At 35.0% G+C, this 23,008-nt stretch overlaps 1 protein-coding gene across 3 annotated transcripts in view; it reads right to left on the reverse strand.

Annotated features, from left to right (window-relative positions):
• Nucleotides 1-21,710, reverse strand: part of LOC128623099 (synaptotagmin-1-like) — a 71,257-nt gene extending 49,547 nt beyond the window's left edge. For all 3 annotated transcript variants that reach the window (XM_053649986.1, XM_053649985.1, XM_053649987.1), the window contains exon 1: nt 21,441-21,710. The gene's annotated coding sequence lies outside the window, so the exon portion shown is untranslated. The remainder of the gene's footprint in view (nt 1-21,440) is intronic.
• Nucleotides 21,711-23,008: the final 1,298 nt, after the last annotated feature.

Here is a 23,008-nt window from a genome sequence, read left to right on the forward strand (position 1 = left end):
CCATATAAATCTTTCATCTATATGCTAACTGTCTAAAAAGTAATTCAAGTCACACAGAGCCTTTTCTTGGCAATTTACCAACACGTCTGAGGAAAATGTTGACGTTCAGAATGGTTTTGTGTCAGTTACATTTTCTCTCCGTCTTATGGTGTCCATATAAATGAATTTATCTATGTGCTAGCTAGCTAAATTATCATTTGCGCCATTCAAAGGTTATTTATTAGCAATTTAGCACCAAATCTGAGGGAAATGTTGACATTCCGGTGGTTTTCAGTGATTTACACTTTCTCTACATCTTATATTTGCTGTATAAAAGACTTCATATATGTGCTACCTAGCTATATTGTACTTTTAGTCACACCGAGTATTGGTTTTATTAGTTTACCACCAAATCTGAGGAAAATGTTGATATTCCTGATGGTTGTGTGTCATTTACTTTTTCTGCACATCTTAAACTGCCAATATATAAATATTTTCGCCATGCACTAGCTCATTAAGTCGCGATTTTAACCATACAGTGCCTCTTTAAAATATAATTTATCATCAAATCCGAGGAAAATGTTCATATTCCCAAGAGATTTATATCATGTACATTGTCTCTGCAACTTGTATTGTCCAAAGAAATTACTTTTATCTACATGCTAGCTAACTTATCATATTAAAAGTATATATATATATATATATATATATATATATATATATATATATATATATATATATATATATATATACACATAAGCATTTAGCAACTCATCTGAGGAAAATGTTGATGTTCCTGATATTTCTGTCTCATTTATATTGTCACTTCATCATTATTTTGTCCATATAAAAGACATCATATACATGCTATTTAGCTAAATTGTAATTTTACCCATATGAAGCATTTTTCTTCCAAATTTATTAACACATCTGAGGAAAATGTTGATGTTCTCAATAGTTCTGTGATGATCTTTGACGATCACTGTGCCCTTACAATGTCCTGTACAAGACATAAAAGACTTTATAAGAAATTATATATTGTAGCATGTTAAACCATTAGAATTTTGGTTAGCTGGATTGTGCTTGGCTTCCATGTTTCCCAGTCGTCTAGCAAAAGTTTCTTGTTAGCGCACACACAAATATAAGTCCACATTTTAGTACATTTCCACCAATACGTTGTATTTCCGCCGGTTAAAAAGCCGAACGGAGAGACAGACAGATGGGTAGATGAATAAACGTGTGTTTCAGAGTTAGAGGAGGGACAGGACACACATTAGGAAGCATCTCAAATCAAATTCTGTGCTTTTTTGTTGTTGTTGTTGTTGTTATTGGCAATCAGAAAGAAGGAGGAAGTGGCAGAACGCAAATCTGATTACAGCGCTGCTGGTTTTCCTCCAAGCAGATGAGATCTAATTCTGTATGAGAGGACATCTGTCTTCCCTTCAAGACATGGACACAAGACATCTCTCCCTCTCGCTCTCTCTCTCTCTTAGTATCCATCAAGCTATATGAAATTGAACTTACACCTCATTCACAAAATAGTGCGCTATTTTGTATCCAGTACGCTCAAGAAATCCCACAATGCACCACGGTAGCTATGGTAGTCAATACTATTCATAGCCTAGCAGATGTCAAATACACATAACGCCCCTTGCTGTTTGTAGGCAGCCATGTTTGATTCCAGAACCCATGTTTGTTCCAGAACCCTCATTTTATTTGGTGTGGCTCCGCCCCATGACCACGCCCCCATCAAATTACTTTAAATGTGTCTTCGTTTTCCAAGTCTTCTAGTTCGCTAGTTCCAAAGTGGACTGTCTTTAAAGATATCCTGAGAACACTGGGCCTCATTTATCACGCTGGGTACAAACTGTTCACAAACTCAAATCTACTGTATAAATGAACACAAATAAGACTAGCCGTACAATTTGGACAAAAGTAATGGCACCCTATAGAAAGGTACAGAAGATTAAAGAACTCGTTCGCTGTTTAGTCGTCATTTTCTCGTTTTCAACTCTGTGAGCTTTGCCTTTTATGGAGTTCGGTGGGCGTGACTAAATGAAAAATTACCTCAGTACAAAATAAACAAGATCAGCTGATTGGTTGATCAACATACACATGATTATGAAGAAAATGAATAAAACTTTTGTACTTTGCTGAAAGATTGATCAACACGATGCCCAGCGTGTTTTAACCTTCGTCCTTTCGTATCCTCGGATGTGCATCAGCTAATCGACTATTTCTCTTTTTCTTCTGTCTCAAACCTTTTAATCTGGAAAGGAAGTTTCATCACACACAAACACACACACACACACACAAACACACACAAAAAAAACACCACCTACTCCTTCTTTGTTCTCCACATCTCTCAAAGAATCCTTTTTTTAAAAAAAAATTCCACTTTGTCTGCAAACTTGTACCGAGTCGTGAATACACGCTGACATACGTAACATTCCTCATGAAATGCGACATTTCCTGCTTGAAGAAATTAATAGCATGATTTAGAGGATTAGGTAAAATAAATAAAGAAATAAATAAACAAAAAATGATGAGCTTCTGTTCACTGTTACTGCGGGAAACCGCAGTTACCATGGCAACCGGGCGTCAAGGCTTATATATAGCTTCTCGCTTTACACATTCCAGCAGAAGGAGGAGATCATATGGGAACGTGAGGAGCGCGGTGAGCGTTCAACTGTGCTCTCAGATCGTCCTACAGGAAGAGCGGCGTGTGTGTACAGGCGCTATACAGGTCACGATACAACAGGCTTCACACACACACACACACACACACACTGAAGGTCATCATGTGTTTCCTTACAGCAACGCAACCTCTGATTAATCCTGTTAGACAACCTTACAGCTTTAAGAGACTCTCTTCTGAGACAGAGGAATAACGATGGAGATCAGGAAGATTTTAGTGATTTATTTATTTAGTTTAATTTGGCCGAAGCTTTACAGGAACGATACGGCGCTACAAAATGATCAAGCATGTGAAGGCAGCACAGAGCATGAATAATGCAAAACATCTATCTGCTGATCATTAATAAGAGAGAGAGAGAGACATGAAAGGTGGGAGAGAGAAAAACAAAGGATAAGAGAGTAAAAGTTGGACCAGGAGGCGAGAGAGAAATGAGAATGAGAAAAAGAGAGAAGCAAGAGATCACATGATGGAAGGATGGAGAGAGTGAGTGAGATGGATAGAGGAATACAAAAACCGAGGCACAAAAATGAGTGAATGCGCAAAGGATCCATAGGGACAGAAAGAGAGAAAATAAAACCTTGAGAGAAAGAAATATAAAAAGGAATAGACTGAAAGAAGGAGAGATGGAAAGAAACAGGAACTGAAAGGGAGAAGGAGAGGAGGGACAGAAAGAAATGGAACCTGAGAGACAGGACGAAAGTAAAACATGAACCAGGAGGAAGAGAGAAAATGAGAATAAGACAAACGTGGAGAAAGACAGAAGAGAGAACGGATAAAGAGATATGGTGAGGGAAGGATGGAGACAGAATGAGAGAGATAGAGGAGGATAGAGAGAGGAAGAGGACTATAATGAGAAAAAGGGAGGGATACAGAAAGTGAAAGGAAAAAGAGGAAAAAGAGAGAAAATAAGAGAGAGTATGGGGGATGAGGCAAAGGGGGAATAAACTATAAAAATGGGATGGACAGATAGAAGAAGAGAATGGAAGAGAGAGAGAGAAAGTTGGATAGAGAGAGTGGGGTGAGATGGGTAGAAAGTGGAAAAGACAGATAGGGAAAGCGAGAAAATAAAGGCATAAAATAAATAATGGGGAGTGCATTATAAAAATAGGGATGGACATAAAGAGAAAGAGAGAGGAATTGAAAGTTGTGAGAGGAAGAGAAAGGGGAAGAAAAGAGAGATAGGAAAAATAAATGAAATAGAGACAGGAAAAGAGAATAATAGGAAGAGTGAAAAATGTTTTTTTAAAAAAGACGGACAGAGAAAGTGAGAGTGAGAAAAGGGGATAGAAAGAGTGAGAGCAAGAGAATGATATAAAGGGGTGTAGAATGAAAGAGAGGGAAAGAAAGACTGAACAGAAAGGAGTAGAAATGGAGAGAAAGAGGTATAGAATTAAAGAGGTATAGAATAAGGAGAATTAGAGAGAGAGAAAGAGAGAGAGAGGAGAGATTGAAAAGAGAAGAAAAGAGGAAGGGAGAGAAAGAGTAATAGAAAGATGGAAGCCAGTGATTGAAAGGGAGTGAAACAAAAGGTGAGAAAGGGAGAGAAAGGAGGAGAGAGAGAGAGCAGAGAGAAGAGAGAAAATAACAGAATAGGGACAGAAAGAAGAAAAAATGAAAGCATGAAAAATAAGGGATTAAATGGTAACAAAGGGAATGGACAGAGAGAGAATGATGAAGTGATGTGAAGAGAAGAAGAGTGAGAAAGAGAGAAGAAAATAAAGCGGACGGAAAGAAAAGAAGAGTGATGATGTTATAGAGAGAGAAAGAGAGAAGGCAGGAAAAAAAGAGAGAGAGATTAGTAAAACTGAATACTGGAAGCACAGTAGTGCCCTAGGTGGTGTAGTGCACTATGTAGTGCGCGAGTTAATGAGACTCATTCAGTATTCAGTGAAGGTCTGCACTGAGGACAAAAGCACCTGATTGGCTCGGAGTTCTGAAGCCGTGCAGGACGACGGAGGAACGACAGAAAGAACAAATAACTTCTACCAAACCCGAGCAATCATTCCTCCATAATACACGCCTGTGTTCTGATTGGCTGAGAGCTGTATGGCGTGTCTAAACGTTCTTCAGTTCAACATCTCGTGCTATTACAGGCCACGCGGTCACAGCTACAGTTTAAGGGTGCTGTTCGTTTGTTGCTAGGCAACTTGCTAAACTCCTATTAGCTAATGATGAGATTACATCTGGGTGAAGTAGCGAGCTAGCACATAGCTGTGAAGTCTGTAATGCAAAACGTTAATGATAACTGATCAGTGAAATTAGACAAATCTGTCAAGGGTGTCAACATTTCTCTCAGATGTGTCCGTAAGTGACTAAAACAAGACTCCCTGTGGCTGTTACGGCACTTTAATCGCACTTAGCATTGGCTGGAATCATCTCATAAACAAGGAGACACACAAGGCCATTTACATGCAGCATTTCCCCCAGTGCTACATAGATTACTCTATAATGCAGATGGACTGTGGACCAGATACACAAGGTTATGATCAAATTTAAATTTAAAATGAAATAAAATTTTTAGGCTGCTTTAATGGAGTAAGAGACACTGGTACAATTGGACTGCTGAGGTAATTATGCTTAAAATAACCTTTAAAAATAAAATAATTAATAAATAAAAAACCTGGAAAAAAGATAGTGATGGGAAGTAATTTATTATAACAACAATACAAATATTATATATATTATATACTCAATAAAGAAAACATTTAATTAGCTATTTTTTAATAGAAAATAATTTGAATAGAAAAATTAGTGACTCAATATGAAAACTAAATAATAATAATAATAATAATAATAATAATAATAATAATAAATAGGTAAAAGTATTTACGAAAATACATTATTAAATGTATGTAGTATTTCTTTTATCTAGCTTTGTTAAAAAAATAAAGATAATAAATAGTTGACAAATATATATGACAAATATAATAAAATCTAAAAAAAAAAAGAAATAAATGTACAGAGAGAAATCAAACATTTGAATTCTCAATCATACCATATAACATTTCTTATATAATATTGATTACTACGAGTCAGTTTATATTATATATATATATATATATATATATATATATATATATATATATATATATATATATATAAATCAAATTAATTAATTAATTACAGCTGAAACCTGCGAGATTTCAGATACGTCACATCACACACCACTAATACGAGTTACTGCTTATGGGGGTGTGTCTAGCGCTAACCCCGCCCTGCTGACCCTCATTAGCACCTCCCATAACTTTAATTTAACACAACTCTTTCATCTGTTTGTATTTACTGACAGATCTTCTGTCACTCTTCTGCAGCTAATGACAAGGGCATGACCTTTGACCTGTGCCGTATCCAGGGTTGCTCATATTCCTAAACCAGATTAGTGTAAAACTCTCTACTTATCTGTGTTTTCCAGGTGTTTACACCGGAGCGCCATACAACTGTGGCATTGATTTAAATTCCTCAGTCTACAGTACAGGAGGGGAGAGAACGATGCTAACGACGGCTAACGGTTGCTATTGTCAGTATTTCTCTTCGCATTTTATATTTTAAATACCTGACACGCTCCTTGACTAACGAATTAGTTCGACGTTTGTCAATACTGGAACGTATAGCATTGTTTACTGACATTTTATTGTTGTTTAGCAAACAACAAAAACAAAAGTATTATGACACAAAAATGACACCACTATTACGCATACTTCCATTTCTTTCTGACTTTCTCTGTTTGTTTCTCTTTCCTCCTCCCTCTTCCTGTCACTTTTTGTCTATCCTCCCATCACTTTGATTGTCAACATTTTTCATCTTTCATCCCTCTATCACCACTATCAAGTGGGGGTTGTGTTGAATTCTTTCCTTCAGGAAGTGTATGTCTACTGACATCACTAATCCAATGCTAATCTGGCATGTCATGTATGGCCTCGTGGAGTGGACTGAGATTGGCTGAGGAAGAGGAGAGGGCTCTGATTGGTTGGTGTGAATGGGCAGGAATGGAGAAAGACGATTGCTGAGGAGGAGGAGGAGGAGAAAGAAGAGCTGCTGGTGTACAGTACACGCTTCTGAAAAAAGGCAGACAGCTGTGGGGCAATGAGGCAGAATGAAATACCCCTCCATCGCACAACAACCCCCACCTCTACCACCTCTCTCTCTCTCTCTCTCTCTCTCTCTCTCTCTCTTTTCTTTCCTCCCATCTGTCTGACATGCCCGCTGCACCTTACCAGCTTTTCAGTATCTGATTTATGTTCCTATTTACATTTATACATTTTTCAGTCCTTTATCCTGTGGTAATTTCAGTGAAGCATCTTGTTGAAGTTAGTGATAAAAAAAAAAACATATTGAAATTGAATTGAAGCGAATTTTTGCACATGGCAGAGTCAAGGATCAAATCACTGCAGTACTGCATGAAAACATGCAATCGACAGAAGTGCCTGGACCCCTTAATTGCTGTTCTCAGCTATATTTTAACACTATAGAACATAGGTTAGAATGTAATGTACGTGTTAGCTCATTAATCTAACTCCTAACTCTATAACTGTAAGGCAATTCAGTCCTGTGAGTGTTTTATTGAGGCTATATATTTTTTACAAATTCATTTTATTTAATTATTTACATGTATATATTTTCAAACCCTATATCCTGTCCTACAAGATCAGTAAAGGAGCGTGTTTAGAGTAATGCCAGTAAAAATAAATAAATAAATAAATAAATAAAAATCACTGAAATTGAATTGAATCTTTTTTCGTGGCAGAGTGCTGAGGAAAACTAGCGGCTGTGTCTCAAATGTAATTCGAGCCCTACATAGTGACTTATGGCTCTGTTTAGTGAGGCAGAAATGAGCAGGAACTGTGCGGCACCCTCAGGAGTCCATCAGGAACAAGGACGAAACAGAGACAAAAAAGAAAAGAAAAGAGCATCAGATACGGACAAGAAAACAGGGAAAGAGGGTTATCATGAGGGTGAAGTGAAAAGGGGAGGAGGGAGAGCGAGAGAGAGAGAGGGGGGGTGTGATGAATAGAGAGACGAAGGTAAAGAGAGAAGGAGAAAGGAGATAGTATGGAATAAAGACAGTGAGTCTAACAGGGAAAGAGAGATGGAGACAGAAATAAAGAAGATAGTACAGAGGGACGGAGAGTATGATGAAGGGAGGGTGAAGATGAGAGAACGAGGGAAAGACACGTTGTGAAAATAAACACAGAACTGTTTTGATTTTGTCTGTTATTTCTGAATATTTCCTGAAAAGCGCCAAGCTGCATGGCAATGTACCGTTTCTCTGAGTATTAAAAGAGAGAGAATTAGAGAGAGAGAGAGAGAGAGAGAGAGAGAGAGAGAGAGAGAGAGAGAGAGAGAAACTGAACACAAATTTGATCTAGAAATTCCTCAGAAGAAGTGCATCACACACATCATGGTACTAAAATAAAAGTACTGCCTCATCACAGGCAGATGTGCCTGGACCCCAGAATCGCTGTATTCAGTTATAGAAAGGAGCTTAGAGTGTAACGTAGGTGTTAATTCTATAATATAGGTATTACTTTAACTTTACAAGTGTTAATTCTGAACTATAACTCAATTCAGCAGTGTAGGTGTCAGTTAGGAAAGATGAATTATTTCAGCACTGTAGTGTTTATTTAAAACTATACATTATTTTAACACTGTAGTGTTTATTCAGAACTATACATTATTTTAACACTGTAGTGTTTATTCAGAACTATACATTATTTCAACACTGTAGTGTTTATTCAGAACTATACATTATTTTAACACTGTAGTGTTTATTCAGAACTATACATTATTTTAACACTGTAGTGTTTATTCAGAACTATACATTAACACTGTAGAGTTTATTCAGAACTATACATTAACACTGTAGAGTTTATTCAGAACTATACATTAACACTGTAGTGTTTATTCAGAACTATACATTAACACTGTAGAGTTTATTCAGAACTATACATTAACACTGTAGTGTTTATTCAGAACTATACATTAACACTGTAGTGTTTATTCATAACTATACATTATTTCAGCACTGTAGTGTTTATTCATAACTATACATTATTTTAACACTGTAGTGTTTATTCATAACTATACATTATTTCAGCACTGTAGTGTTTATTCAGAACTATACATTATTTTAACACTGTAGTGTTTATTCAGAACTATACATTATTTCAGCACTGTAGTGTTTATTCAGAACTATACATTATTTTAACACTGTAGTGTTTATTCAGAACTATACATTATTTCAGCACTGTAGTGTTTATTCAGAACGATACATTATTTCAGCACTGTAGTGTTTATTCAGAACGATACATTATTTCAGCACTGTAGTGTTTATTCAGAACTATACATTATTTTAACACTGTAGTGTTTATTCAGAACTATACATTATTTTAACACTGTAGTGTTTATTCAGAACTATACATTATTTTAACACTGTAGTGTTTATTCAGAACTATACATTATTTCAGCACTGTAGTGTTTATTCAGAACTATACATTATTTCAGCACTGTAGTGTTTATTCAGAACTATACATTATTTCAGCACTGTAGTGTTTATTCAGAACTATACATTATTTTAACACTGTAGTGTTTATTCAGAACTATACATTATTTTAACACTGTAGTGTTTATTCAGAACTATACATTATTTCAACACTGTAGTGTTTATTCAGAACTATACATTATTTCAGCACTGTAGTGTTTATTCAGAACTATACATTATTTCAGCACTGTAGTGTTTATTCAGAACTATACATTATTTCAACACTGTAGTGTTTATTCAGAACTATACATTATTTTAACACTGTGGTGTTTATTCAGAACTATACATTATTTTAACACTGTAGTGTTTATTCAGAACTATACATTAACACTGTAGTGTTTATTCAGAACTATACATTATTTTAACAATGTGGTGTTTATTCAGAACTATACATTAACACTGTAGTGTTTATTCAGAACTATACATTATTTTAGCACTGTAGTGTTTATTCAGAACTATACATTATTTTAACACTGTAGTGTTTATTCAGAACTATACATTATTTTAACACTGTGGTGTTTATTCAGAACTATGCATTATTTTAACACTGTAGTGTTTATTCAGAACTATACATTAACACTGTAGTGTTTATTCAGAACTATACATTATTTTAACAATGTGGTGTTTATTTAGAACTATACATTAACACTGTAGTGTTTATTCAGAACTATACATTATTTTAGCACTGTAGTGTTTATTCAGAACTATACATTATTTTAACACTGTAGTGTTTATTCAGAACTATACATTATTTTAACACTGTAGTGTTTATTCAGAACTATACATTATTTCAGCACTGTAGTGTTTATTCAGAACTATACATTATTTCAACACTGTAGTGTTTATTCAGAACTATACATTATTTCAGCACTGTAGTGTTTATTCAGAACTATACATTATTTCAGCACTGTAGTGTTTATTCAGAACTATACATTATTTCAGCACTGTAGTGTTTATTCAGAACTATACATTATTTCAGCACTGTAGTGTTTATTCAGAACTATACATTATTTCAGCACTGTAGTGTTTATTCAGAACTATACATTATTTTAACACTGTAGTGTTTATTCAGAACTATACATTATTTTAACACTGTAGTGTTTATTCAGAACTATACATTATTTTAACACTGTAGTGTTTATTCAGAACTATACATTATTTCAGCACTGTAGTGTTTATTCAGAACTATACATTATTTTAACATTGTAGTGTTTATTCAGAACTATACATTATTTTAACACTGTGGTGTTTATTCAGAACTATACATTATTTTAACACTGTAGTGTTTATTCAGAACTATACATTAACACTGTAGTGTTTATTCAGAACTATACATTATTTTAACAATGTGGTGTTTATTTAGAACTATACATTAACACTGTAGTGTTTATTCAGAACTATACATTATTTTAGCACTGTAGTGTTTATTCAGAACTATACATTATTTCAGCACTGTAGTGTTTATTCAGAACTATACATTATTTTAACACTGTAGTGTTTATTCAGAACTATACATTATTTCAGCACTGTAGTGTTTATTCAGAACTATACATTAACACCATAGTGTTTATTCAGAACTATACATTAACACTGTAGTGTTTATTCAGAACTATACATTATTTTAACACTGTAGTGTTTATTCAGAACTATACATTATTTCAGCACTGTAGTGTTTATTCAGAACTATACATTATTTCAACACTGTAGTGTTTATTCAGAACTATACATTATTTTAACACTGTGGTGTTTATTCAGAACTATACATTATTTTAACACTGTAGTGTTTATTCAGAACTATACATTAACACTGTAGTGTTTATTCAGAACTATACATTATTTTAACAATGTGGTGTTTATTCAGAACTATACATTAACACTGTAGTGTTTATTCAGAACTATACATTATTTTAGCACTGTAGTGTTTATTCAGAACTATACATTATTTCAGCACTGTAGTGTTTATTCAGAACTATACATTATTTCAGCACTGTAGTGTTTATTCAGAACTATACATTATTTTAACACTGTAGTGTTTATTCAGAACTATACATTATTTCAGCACTGTAGTGTTTATTCAGAACTATACATTATTTCAGCACTGTAGTGTTTATTCAGAACTATACATTAACACCATAGTGTTTATTCAGAACTATACATTAACACTGTAGTGTTTATTCAGAACTATACATTATTTCAGCACTGTAGTGTTTATTCAGAACTATACATTAACACCATAGTGTTTATTCAGAACTATACATTAACACTGTAGTGTTTATTCAGAACTATACATTATTTCTGCACTGTAGTGTTTATTCAGAACTATACATTATTTTAACACTGTAGTGTTTATTCAGAACTATACATTATTTTAACACTGTGGTGTTTATTCAGAACTATACATTAACACTGTAGTGTTTATTCAGAACTATACATTAACACTGTAGTGTTTATTCAGAACTATACATTATTTCTGCACTGTAGTGTTTATTCAGAACTATACATTATTTCTGCACTGTAGTGTTTATTCAGAACTATAGGATAGGATAACTGGATGTGTTAATTAGGAATTATAAAGGGTGTTTAATTCAAACACTGTCTTAATTCAGAACCATAAGTTAATTCAACATTATAAAAATGAATGAAATACTGTATGTATTAAGCTAGCTGTGCATGTAGGTTTTTTATGGGTTCTGGTATTATGGGTGTGGTATAGGTGTTTATTCAACACTACATGAGGTGTTCATTGTCGCGAGTGTAAAGTGCGATGTGTTATTACTGCAGTGATAATACTAATAACAGTTCAGTGTTAGCTTAATATCTTTCATAAATATACAGTTTGCATGCGCACTTTAAACACATGGCTGTAAATGTCCTCACAAGGTCATTCTTTTGAGGACACACACACACACACACACACACACACACACACACACACACAATTAGCTAGATGATTGTCTGCTGTACTGTACACACTCGACTAACAGCTGCTTAGATGTGGGAGTTCATGGATGTGTCGGCCTGGTGATCTGTTCACTGTGTTTGCCCATTACTCACACCACACACACACACACACACACACACACACATCAACTAAACACATTTTACTGCGCATTATTAACTGTACTAAAAAGTGTATTGAAAGGTTTAATACTATGACATTCCACACACTTGCTTGCTTGTGTGTTCTGGTTTGCTGCAGTAATTTCCGGAGTAAAACACACACACACACACACACACACACACACTCACACACAAACACACAACAGCAGGCGTTGAGCAAACAAAAGCTGAACGTCAATAGAGAAGCTGCCAGAGTCACTCATTAACAATTAATGACACCACAGCTGGACACACACACAGACACACACACACACACACCCATACACACACACACGACAGTAATGTACACACTGACCTTAGCCCCGCCCCTCAAATGGAACAAAGCCGTGAGCAGAAGGTGGAAGTGGTTCTGTTCTAATAAACACAACACCATAAATCCACAAACACCTTCAACCACAAAGGTCACTTTATACATATATAATTACTGACTATAGACTATCTGCTGTTCTGCACAAAGTTTTGGCACTCCTCAGCCCTGTCCATTAATAGAACAGGAACACTAAAGGAGCACCAGTGGATTGTGCTGTAGAGCGGCTCGGAAGGTAGTGCAGCTGCAAATCCCAGGTTTATATTAATGCGCTCGTTCACAGGATGTACAACTCGTATAGCAGATGTTCAACATAAATAGAGCATCGATGTGGTGAAGTTTTCTGAAAGGAGATATTTATGTATTGTAAAGTTTACGGAAGGAGTCTCCAATGTCGGTGCTGTGTAACAGTCAGAGGTAAAGATGTAACTTTCAGTTTTCCCACATCTTCAGGACAGAGGAGTTTACACTTCTTTATGGTGTCTTGCTAACATGACAAGCTGCCTCTTATTAACTTGAAGAGAAAGAATAGAGAGAGAGAGAATAAAGAGGGAAAGATGGTGAGGGAACGAGTGTTTATAGCTGCTATAACTTAAGTGAGAACAGGAACTAACTTGCTTCCTAAAATGGATTTTAATAAAGTATGACGTGTCTTTCTTAAATACAGATTGTAGTGGTTCACAAATTGCAGTGGTACAAGAGGAATAAAACACTTGGGAAGATGCTATTATAGGAAACTAATCAACATTTCAAGGATTTGATATGTTTTTAGTTAGTTACAGTTACATTTTCTAGACACTCAAAATGCTTTACATTGTATGGGGGGCTATTGGTGGAGCTGCCTTTCTCGCTCTCTCTCTGCTCACACACACACACACACACACACACACACACACACATACAGCTTAATCTTGCTTTCAAGGAGCAGGATGAGTACAGGGAAGAAAAGGAACGACAGGAAGGAAATCCTTTATTCATGCACTGAGATGAAGTCCCACGAGTGTGAACCAGAAATAGAAAAGCCACTGAAGTCACACTCACACACACTCACACACACACACACACACACACACACACACACACACACACACACACACTTCCCTCCACTCTCTCCTCCTCACTTCAAAGCTCAAGGCACCGTCACAAATCGACAACACGACTTAAATTAAATCTCACCGCTATACGCCCTGCTAACACACACACACACACGCACGCACACACACACACACACACACACACACACACAATATAACACTATGTGTATAATTTAATCCATACTCATACAAACTTTTAATTAACCATTATTGTTAATATTTCAATATGCTAATCATGTAGAATTATATAACTTAATTTTTATAACATTCAGCATGACATTAATGACAATGATAAAAAGCAAAGGCAGATGAGCGGTCATTATGTATGCTAATTATTTAGCTAAATCCAATATCAATATTAGCATAAACATACGTTAGAGTATATTCGCTGTAGAAACATCATACAAACACACACATATTAGCATTCCAGGCTTTCTCTTCAGCATTTTATAAACCTGTGTTCTATAATTAACATAGAAACAGCAGATATAGATTATTTCATATGCTGTTGATATATGAAAACTAACATCATGTACTGTCCTGTTTGTGTCTCAAACACCCATCTCCTGAATATCAAACCCGGTATAGTGCTTTTCAATCATATGCATGCTAATATGGTGTAATATACTTGCAAAAAAAAAATTAAATACACTTAAAACATTTGCTAATTTACTAATTTCCATCAACAGATGCTAACATGGTGTAAATATATCTGATTAACAAGCACATACTAGATTGTATCTTAATAAATTTCTATATAATGTTATATAATTCTATTATAATATTAAATAATACCTACTGTACTTGCTACAGAAATAAAAATCAACTTTAAGTGCTAAAATGCCGAGAAATGTTTAAGATAATACATTTCTATATAATGTTACATACTTGAGCAACAGAAAGTTCATATACAAACTTAAAAGGTTTACTAATTTCCATCAATAGATGCTAACATGATGTAAATTTATCTAATTAAAAACACATAAAAGACTGTATCTTAATTAATTTCTTAGTAAAGTTCTATATAACGTTATGTAACAATATAACATTATTAAATTACATCTACATAATATTCAGGCTAGTATATCTAACTCACAATATACACCACATGTTGTCCATTACACTGATGCTAATATAGTCTAAATACAAACACGCTAGCTTGATCTTATTACATTTGTATATGTTGCGTAATACTATAATAACATTAGAGTTTAACAGGTGTCATTTGTTCATTAGCATAGCTAATGTTATTTAAAGTAGCTGGCTAGCTGCTAATCAGCTACTCTATTGATGTCCTTTGTGATGAGGCCTGTGTTCAGAAATGAGTTTGCTGTGAATGATAGCCAGATTAAAAGCAGTAATAAAGCATGAAGCGTGTTGTTATGAGCTACTGCTGAATGTAAGTCTACTCTGTACTCTCTCTCTCAGACTATATAACTGTGGGGGAGACGCATCACATCACTGACATCACCTCCAACTGGAGGACACCATATAGTGTGATACAATAACAAAACAGCTTCATTTGTCTTTTCATACAATTGCAATATAATAAAAGTTCTACATATACCTCTATATCCCTTTTTTTTCTGTGAAACCATTTTTTGACAGGAAACTAGTTGAGGTGCTGATGACATGAAATAAAAATATTAAATGGCAATGGTAAGATGTAATAGTGGGATTTATTGTTACATTTATGTTGCCATTGGTTTGTTAAAGGTTAAAATATTAATTTAAGCTCAATGTTGAGTTTACAATCGCAATTTCAAATCTTTTTTCAATTTAATTACTTTCTGGACTCCTTAAGTCGACCTTAAGTCCGACTCGACCCCTTTTGGACTCGGACTCGATTGGTTAAGGACTTGGTCTCGACTCGAACTCGACAAAGGTGGACTTGGACCCAACACTATTCAGATATAAAGGTTAAATCAGTTGTAATTTACTCATTTCTATCATGTAGGTGCAAATACTTTATATTATATGAGAGAAAGACACATGCTAGCCTGTATCTTAATAAGCATTTATATAATGTTATTTAATACTATTATAAAATTAAATAATATGCAACATACATACTACAGAACCTAACATATTGACTAATTTATTCATATTAGTCCTATTTATTCAAATCACATATATCACCTTAATGCATATTAATGAAGTTCTATGTATACTCTTATACAATGGTATAAAAGACTGTAAAATTATAACGTTATACATTATATACATAATACAGAAATGAAAAGAGTAATATATAAACATTAAATATTTGCTGAATTATTATCAATATAAGCATTATAATGATGACGTGTAAAATCAATACACATCACATGCAACATTAATACATTTATTTAATTGTTACAATTCTTCATTTAGTTGCTTTTATTTATTTATTTATTTATTGTTGTATTTGTACTTTATATTCAATAGGTATATAATTGCATTTAAAACAAAATGCATCTCAATTTACATCCTAAAACTGAATTATAATTACATAGTATATCAAAAACATTTAAATATGCATATAAATATATTTAAGAGTTAAATATATACTTCCACTAGGCGCTAATATGTTACAGGAATATCAGGGATTTCTACAGAGTCTGTTTCTGCATGTGTTTTTGATCCAAAACCAAGATAAAGCTCCAGTTCCGACTCATCAGTTTGAGTTTATGGAGTAAAATGTAATTTTCTGTATAATATAAGTCACAGAGAACAGACAGTAAGGTGGTGTAAATAAATCAGAGAGCACGTGTCCAGTCCTGTCAGTCTGTACGCTTCCAAAATTACACTACAATCCACTTTCATTTCGGCTTTTCAGTCCGTAATCAGATACAATATTCAGTACAATATCAATCACAAAGGCACTAATGTGGAGGAAGAATATGATAAAACGTGCACAGTCTGGTCTTTCGGGTTGCCCCCCCCCCCCATCAACCAACCCCACCTCCCAGTCTGAAGCGGTATAATCCATTTCCCTCTCTGGGTTTGTACTCTATAATTTAATATAGTGTTCAGTGTATTACATAATCACACCATCACGCACTACAACACACTGATGTGGTGGAGAAAACGTCACAAAAAGAGCACAGTACAGATCTCTCCCTCACAGTGTACTTATTTACTATTTTTAAAATATAATATTTATATTTCCTTGTTGGGTTTTTAGCTAAAGTAACAGATTTCACATAATATTACAACTACTACTACTACTACTACTACTACTACCACTACTATTCTTATTACTAACTGCACTGAATCATTTAATATTCTGTATATTTATATACCAGTGTTGTAAGTCACATCTTAAAGTAATTTAATAGATTATGTAAATATAATAGTAAAGAACCCAGAGTCTAATCTGCACTAATGCTTTGCTAATAATTCAGTTTTAGAAATGATTTCAGTGCCCAGAGTCCAGTCACTTATCTATAATTAAAATAAATACTCTAAATATAAATAGAGTAGTATATCAGAAATATTCTAGATACTTCTCTTCAAACACTTACATTAGCCTATAAAATACTCTAGTGTACTTCTATGATAAAAAGAAGTAAACTGTACAATGCTGTATATTCACGCTAGTGTACTTCTCTAGAAATAGAGTGGTTTACATCTCAAATACTGAATTTAGACTAACAACAATACTATAGTGTTCTACTCTTCAGATAAGCAGATTAGCTTATAAAAATACTGTAGTGTACCTATCTTCAACTGTTTAGATAAGAAGCATTTGGAATATACTCCAGTGTACTTCTCTTCAAGTACTTGGTAAATGGTCTGCACTTATATAGCGCTATAAATTGGAGGCAACTTGGGGTTCAGTCTCCTGCCCAAGGACACTTCGGTATGTCGAGGCATGTGGCCTTGGGACTGAACCACCAAGTCTGCGATTAGTGGACAACCCGCTCTACCACCTGAGTCACAGCCGCCCAGCTACTTAGACTAACATATGAAAAATACACTAGCATACTTCACCGAAAATGCTTAAAATAGCATATAAAAAAAACCTCTAGTGTACTTCACTTAAAGTATTTAGATTAGCATATCAGAAGTACTGAAGTTTACTTATCCTCGAGTACTAGACTAGCATATCAAAAATACTCAAGTGTACTTATCCTTGAGTACTTAGACCTGCATCAGAAGTATTCTAGTGTACTTATCCCAAAGTACTTAGACTAGCATAAACATTATTCTAGTGTACTAATCCCAAAGTACTTAGACTAGCATAAACAGTATTCTAGTGTACTAATCCCCAAGTACTTATAGTAGCATAAACATTATTCTAGTGTACTAATCCCCAAGTACTTAGACTAGCATATCAAAAAGACTCAAGTGTACTTATCCTCAAGTACTTAGACTAGTATCAGAAGTATTCTAGTGTACTTATCCCAAAGTACTTAGACTAGCATAAACATTATTCTAGTGTACTAATCCCCAAGTACTTAGACTAGCATAAACATTATTCTAGTGTACTTATCCCCAAGTACTTAGACTAGCATATCAAAAATACTCTAGTGTACTTATCCTTGAGTACTTAGACTAGCATCAAAAGTATTCTAGTGTACATATCCCAAAGTACTTAGACTAGAATATCAAAAATACTCGAGTATACTCACCCCTGAGTACTGAGACTAGCATGTCAAAAGTACTAAAGTGTACTTATCCCCAAGTACTTAGACTAGCATATCAAAAATACTTGAGTATACTTGTGTTTCATGTTCCGTACTTGGAATTTCAAACAAATTTCACATAATATTACGAATAGATATACTCACATTGTGTTGGTTTGATGTTGCATAATTTACTGTTACATCATTTCTAGTAATATAAGTGTAATGAAATCCACTCGCTCATTTTAAAATGAATATTACAGCACACAGAGTTTAATTTCTGCTTATGTTTTACTGAACTCTATTAATATCAGCACACACACACACACACACACACGGCCGTATCATCATCACCAGCCCAGTTCAGTCCATCTGCTTATCTTCTCTGATGTAAAATTCAGTCATTAGTATAAAATGTACGCAGAACAGACACAAACATGGTGTAAATATACCCGTGAACACATGCCCAGCTCTGTCTGTCTGTGTCTGGCTCCATATCCAATAATTTAATATAATATTCAGTATAATATTAATCACGCTGCTAATATTCTCACTGAATCGACCATATCTACTCTACAATATCACTGACTTCTGTTTTAATATTAAACAGAAGTTGCTCACTTGGCTCGGCCCATCTGGCCCGCATAATTTAATAGATTATTCTTTATTCATGTGCAGAAACATCTGTAAAACACCTGTAAAGCACTCATAAACCTAGCTATAATTTCATGTGTAGAGTAAATAGTAGTAGACCTGAGTATTTAGCATACTCAAGTACTTCCCATACCCATATACCAACAAGATCTACAACTAAAAGTATACTTTCCGTGTCACCTAGTGCAATTCTTTTCAGGTATAAGTATGAATTTTAGCATATAAAAACTATACTAGTGTACTCCTCCCCAAGTACTTAGATTAGCATTTCAAAAATACTCTAGTGTAATTCTCGTCAAGTACCTAGCATATAGGTGTATCTATAGTCGCATATAAAAATAGTCTATTGTATTACTCTAAAAGTATACTTACAAATGCTAATGTATAAAAAAAAATACTCCGGTGAACTCTCAAGTAAATAGACTAGCGTAACAAAAATACTCTATAGTGTACTTCTACGATAGTAAATATATAACGCTAAATTATACATTGCATGAAATATATACAGCAGTACGACTGTAGTAAACTTGGTAATATATAAAAACATCTTTAAAAAATACTCCAGTTTATGTCACAGGTATTTATCCTAGACATGCAAAATACTTCCGTTTACTTCGCTTCAAGTACTTATAGCAAAAAGTACTCTAGTGTTGATCTGTTCCTAGTACCTAGAGTAGCATATAAAATTAGTCTAGTGTATGACTCTAAAAGTATACTTGCAAATGCTAACATACAAAAAAATAATACTCCAGTGTACTCCTCGTCAAGTAGTTAGACTCTAATGCACTTCTCTTAACTTACTTGTAACAGCATGTAAAAAATACTCTAGTGTACTGCTATGATAGTAAATACAGCATGAAGCTAAATTGTACACTGAAATATACAACAGTGTGATTGTAGTAACCTTGGTAGTATATTTAGTCTTCTGTAAAAATGTGTACTTCTTAAATAAATACTCCAGTTCACGTCACGGGTATTTAGTCTAGACATCGAAAATACTTCAATACTTTTACGTCTCTTTAGAAGTATACTTCCAAATTCTAGCATATAAAAATACTCTAGTGTACTCCACAGTTCAAGTACTTATACTAACATATCAAAGGAACACTTCTTTTCTAATATAATTAGGATTGTATATGAAACGTAACACTGTACATGGCTCCAGGTATACCTCATACTGTAAATATACACTGGTAGAAAACATGGTCGTATAGCCGAGTGAATCTGACGACCTGAGACTTTGTTGAAGAGACGTGTATAATGTGATATTTATCTCATCATAAACACCTGAGAAACACGGGATAATAATGATCTTGTTTTAGATTAAAAAAAAATATTGATATTGATTGATTAATTGATATTATAGTGTAGTATAATTACAATACTGTATAATATCAATCATTCAGCGTGTTTGACTCAATACTGGATAATTACATTTCATATATTGTGTATAATATACAGTAGACTGCCTTAATAAGTACAAAATACAGCACAAATAAAGAAACTGGATAGTTCGGTGTATTATTCAGTATTCACATAGAGTATATACAAATCTCTCTCTCTCTCTCCACTCTGACGCATGCTCTCTCGCCCATCCATACTCTCTCATATAATATTAATCAGTTTAACCTAATAACCGCGTGCCCTATAAAAATAAAATAAAACAATATTCAGTATAAAATCAATTCCGCTTGGTGTACATATATCAGTGCTCACGCACACACTCACACACACACACACACACACACACACACACACACACACTGTCCGGACTGTGTTTCTAAAATTACAATCCATATTAGTTTGCATTTGCGCTTTCTAATTCTATATTCAACTCCTTTTCATTTCAACCATCATGTCGGTAAGGTGCGTTTGTGTATTTATAATAAAATTAAATAATAGTATATATGTCAAATAAAATTAAAATGATGCAAACACACATTATAGAAGGTTCATAATGTGTTTAATTTGATACGGAATTTAATTCTGCACGTGATGCGCCGCTCTGTAATGATGTGTAGAATTTACTTTGGTAAAGAAAATAAAAATAAACATGTAATAGAATTATGAGGAAAAACACACACTCACACACACACACACACACACACACACACACACAGACACACACTATCATATAACAGTCAATGTAGCGCATAAATATGTTTATATTTAAAATCCATTCATTCATACTGTATTCACTCTTAGTGTTAATTTATCTCTCTCTCCTCTCTCTCTCTCGATTTCTTTCTTTCATCCTACAGTATATTCCTTCCATCCCTCCATATACAGTATCGTACTCTCTCTCACTCACTCCCTCTCTCTCTCTCATCAAAATTCTATTGTACTTATTTAATCATGTATTTAATCTCAGTTCAATCTAATCATCCCTCCATCTCTCCATCTCTCCATCCCGTACAGTACAGCACTCGTCCGTCCCTACCTGGCAGCGCGGCGTCTCCTCCCGTGTGTCTCTCTCGACCGTGGAGATGGAGGACGAGGATGGACAGATCGGTTGTGGAGGAGGACAAGGAGGAGGACAAGCGTCTCTGTCCCAAATGACAAACACAATGAAAGCCACCACTCACACTCGTTCTTCTACATCCACACCCGCCGAGAGCTCTGAAAGCCTGCGCTCCGTCTCTCCTCTATCACTCTCTCCCTCCCTCCCTCTCCCTCTCTCTCTCTCTCTCTCTCTCTCACTCGCACACTCACTCTGAGCATCGCTCACACTCCAGCATCCCACCCACCCACACCATCCCCCGCCCTCTCCCTCCATCCCTTCCTCCATCCCTCCCTCTTTTTCTGCATCTCTCTCTCGCTCAGTCGCTCACACCACTCGAACACATGCTCTCTCTCTCTCTCCACTCTGACACATTCTCCCTCCCTCATTATCTATCGCACCCTATATCTCATTCTCTCTCCTCTCTAAAACATACTCTCCATTCTCTCTCTCTCTCTCTCTCTCTCTCTACTGACACATGCTCTCTCGCCCATCAACTATCACTCCCTGTCTCTTGTTCTCTCTCTCTCTCCATCTATCTATCTCTCAGGAGAGTCACTTGCCCACATCATCCCACTTTTCTGCTTTATAGGGGGCTGTAAACACACACACACACACACACACACACACACACGCACACCTGGTGTTCTAAAAGCCCCTCCCCCAAATGTTCTTTCTCTACTTCCTCATTTTTTGTTTATTTTCTCTCCGCCTCTCTATCCTTGACATTTTCCCTCTTTCTTTCACACTCTTCCTCTTTCTTTATAGTTCTCCTATTTCTTCTCTCCTCTCTCCTTTCTCTCTCTCTCCATCACTGAATCCTTTGATTCCCTCTGTCTTTCTGTCTCTTGTTTTTCTCCTCTATCTCTCTCTTTCTCTCCATTGTAGATATAGAACTCTACGTCCCTCCTTCATTCTCTCTGTCCATCACGGTATCACGGTTTTCACCTTTCTCTCCCTCATCTACTGGTCTGTTTCTCTGTCACGACTGCTCTTTCTACCTCTCCTTACTTTTTATATCGTCCTCTCTCTTCTTCCCTCCTCTTATTTCTCCTTCCATCATGGCATCTATCTTTTTTTTGTTTTATTTGGCACCTTTGTAACGTCAATTTTCTCCTCCAGTGTCTCTCTCCAACTCCCTTTCTCTCACTCTTTTTCCTCAGGCCCATCTTTTCTCTTAACTCTTTCTCATTCCTTCTGTCCACCATTGTACCTTTTCATTGCTGTTTCTCCTTTTTCTTTCTCACTCTTTCTCTTTACTGTATCTCTAACTCTCTTTCCATCTCTCTCTCTCTTTCACTTGACCTCTTCATCTATTTACTTTCATTTTTCTCTCCCTATCACACCATCTCTCATTCTATATCCGTCTGTTTATTTCTTTCTGTTTCTCTTATTTTTAATAGTTAGGTAACATGAGTAAACCTGACAGGAATGTTAAGTCATATTCATAAATATTAACAATCTGTGTGCTAGTCAGCTAGCTAACACAAGCTAACCATGACAGGATT

The sequence above is a fragment of the Ictalurus furcatus genome, chromosome 19 (assembly GCF_023375685.1).
Source record: "Ictalurus furcatus strain D&B chromosome 19, Billie_1.0, whole genome shotgun sequence".
Taxonomy (NCBI): domain Eukaryota; kingdom Metazoa; phylum Chordata; class Actinopteri; order Siluriformes; family Ictaluridae; genus Ictalurus; species Ictalurus furcatus.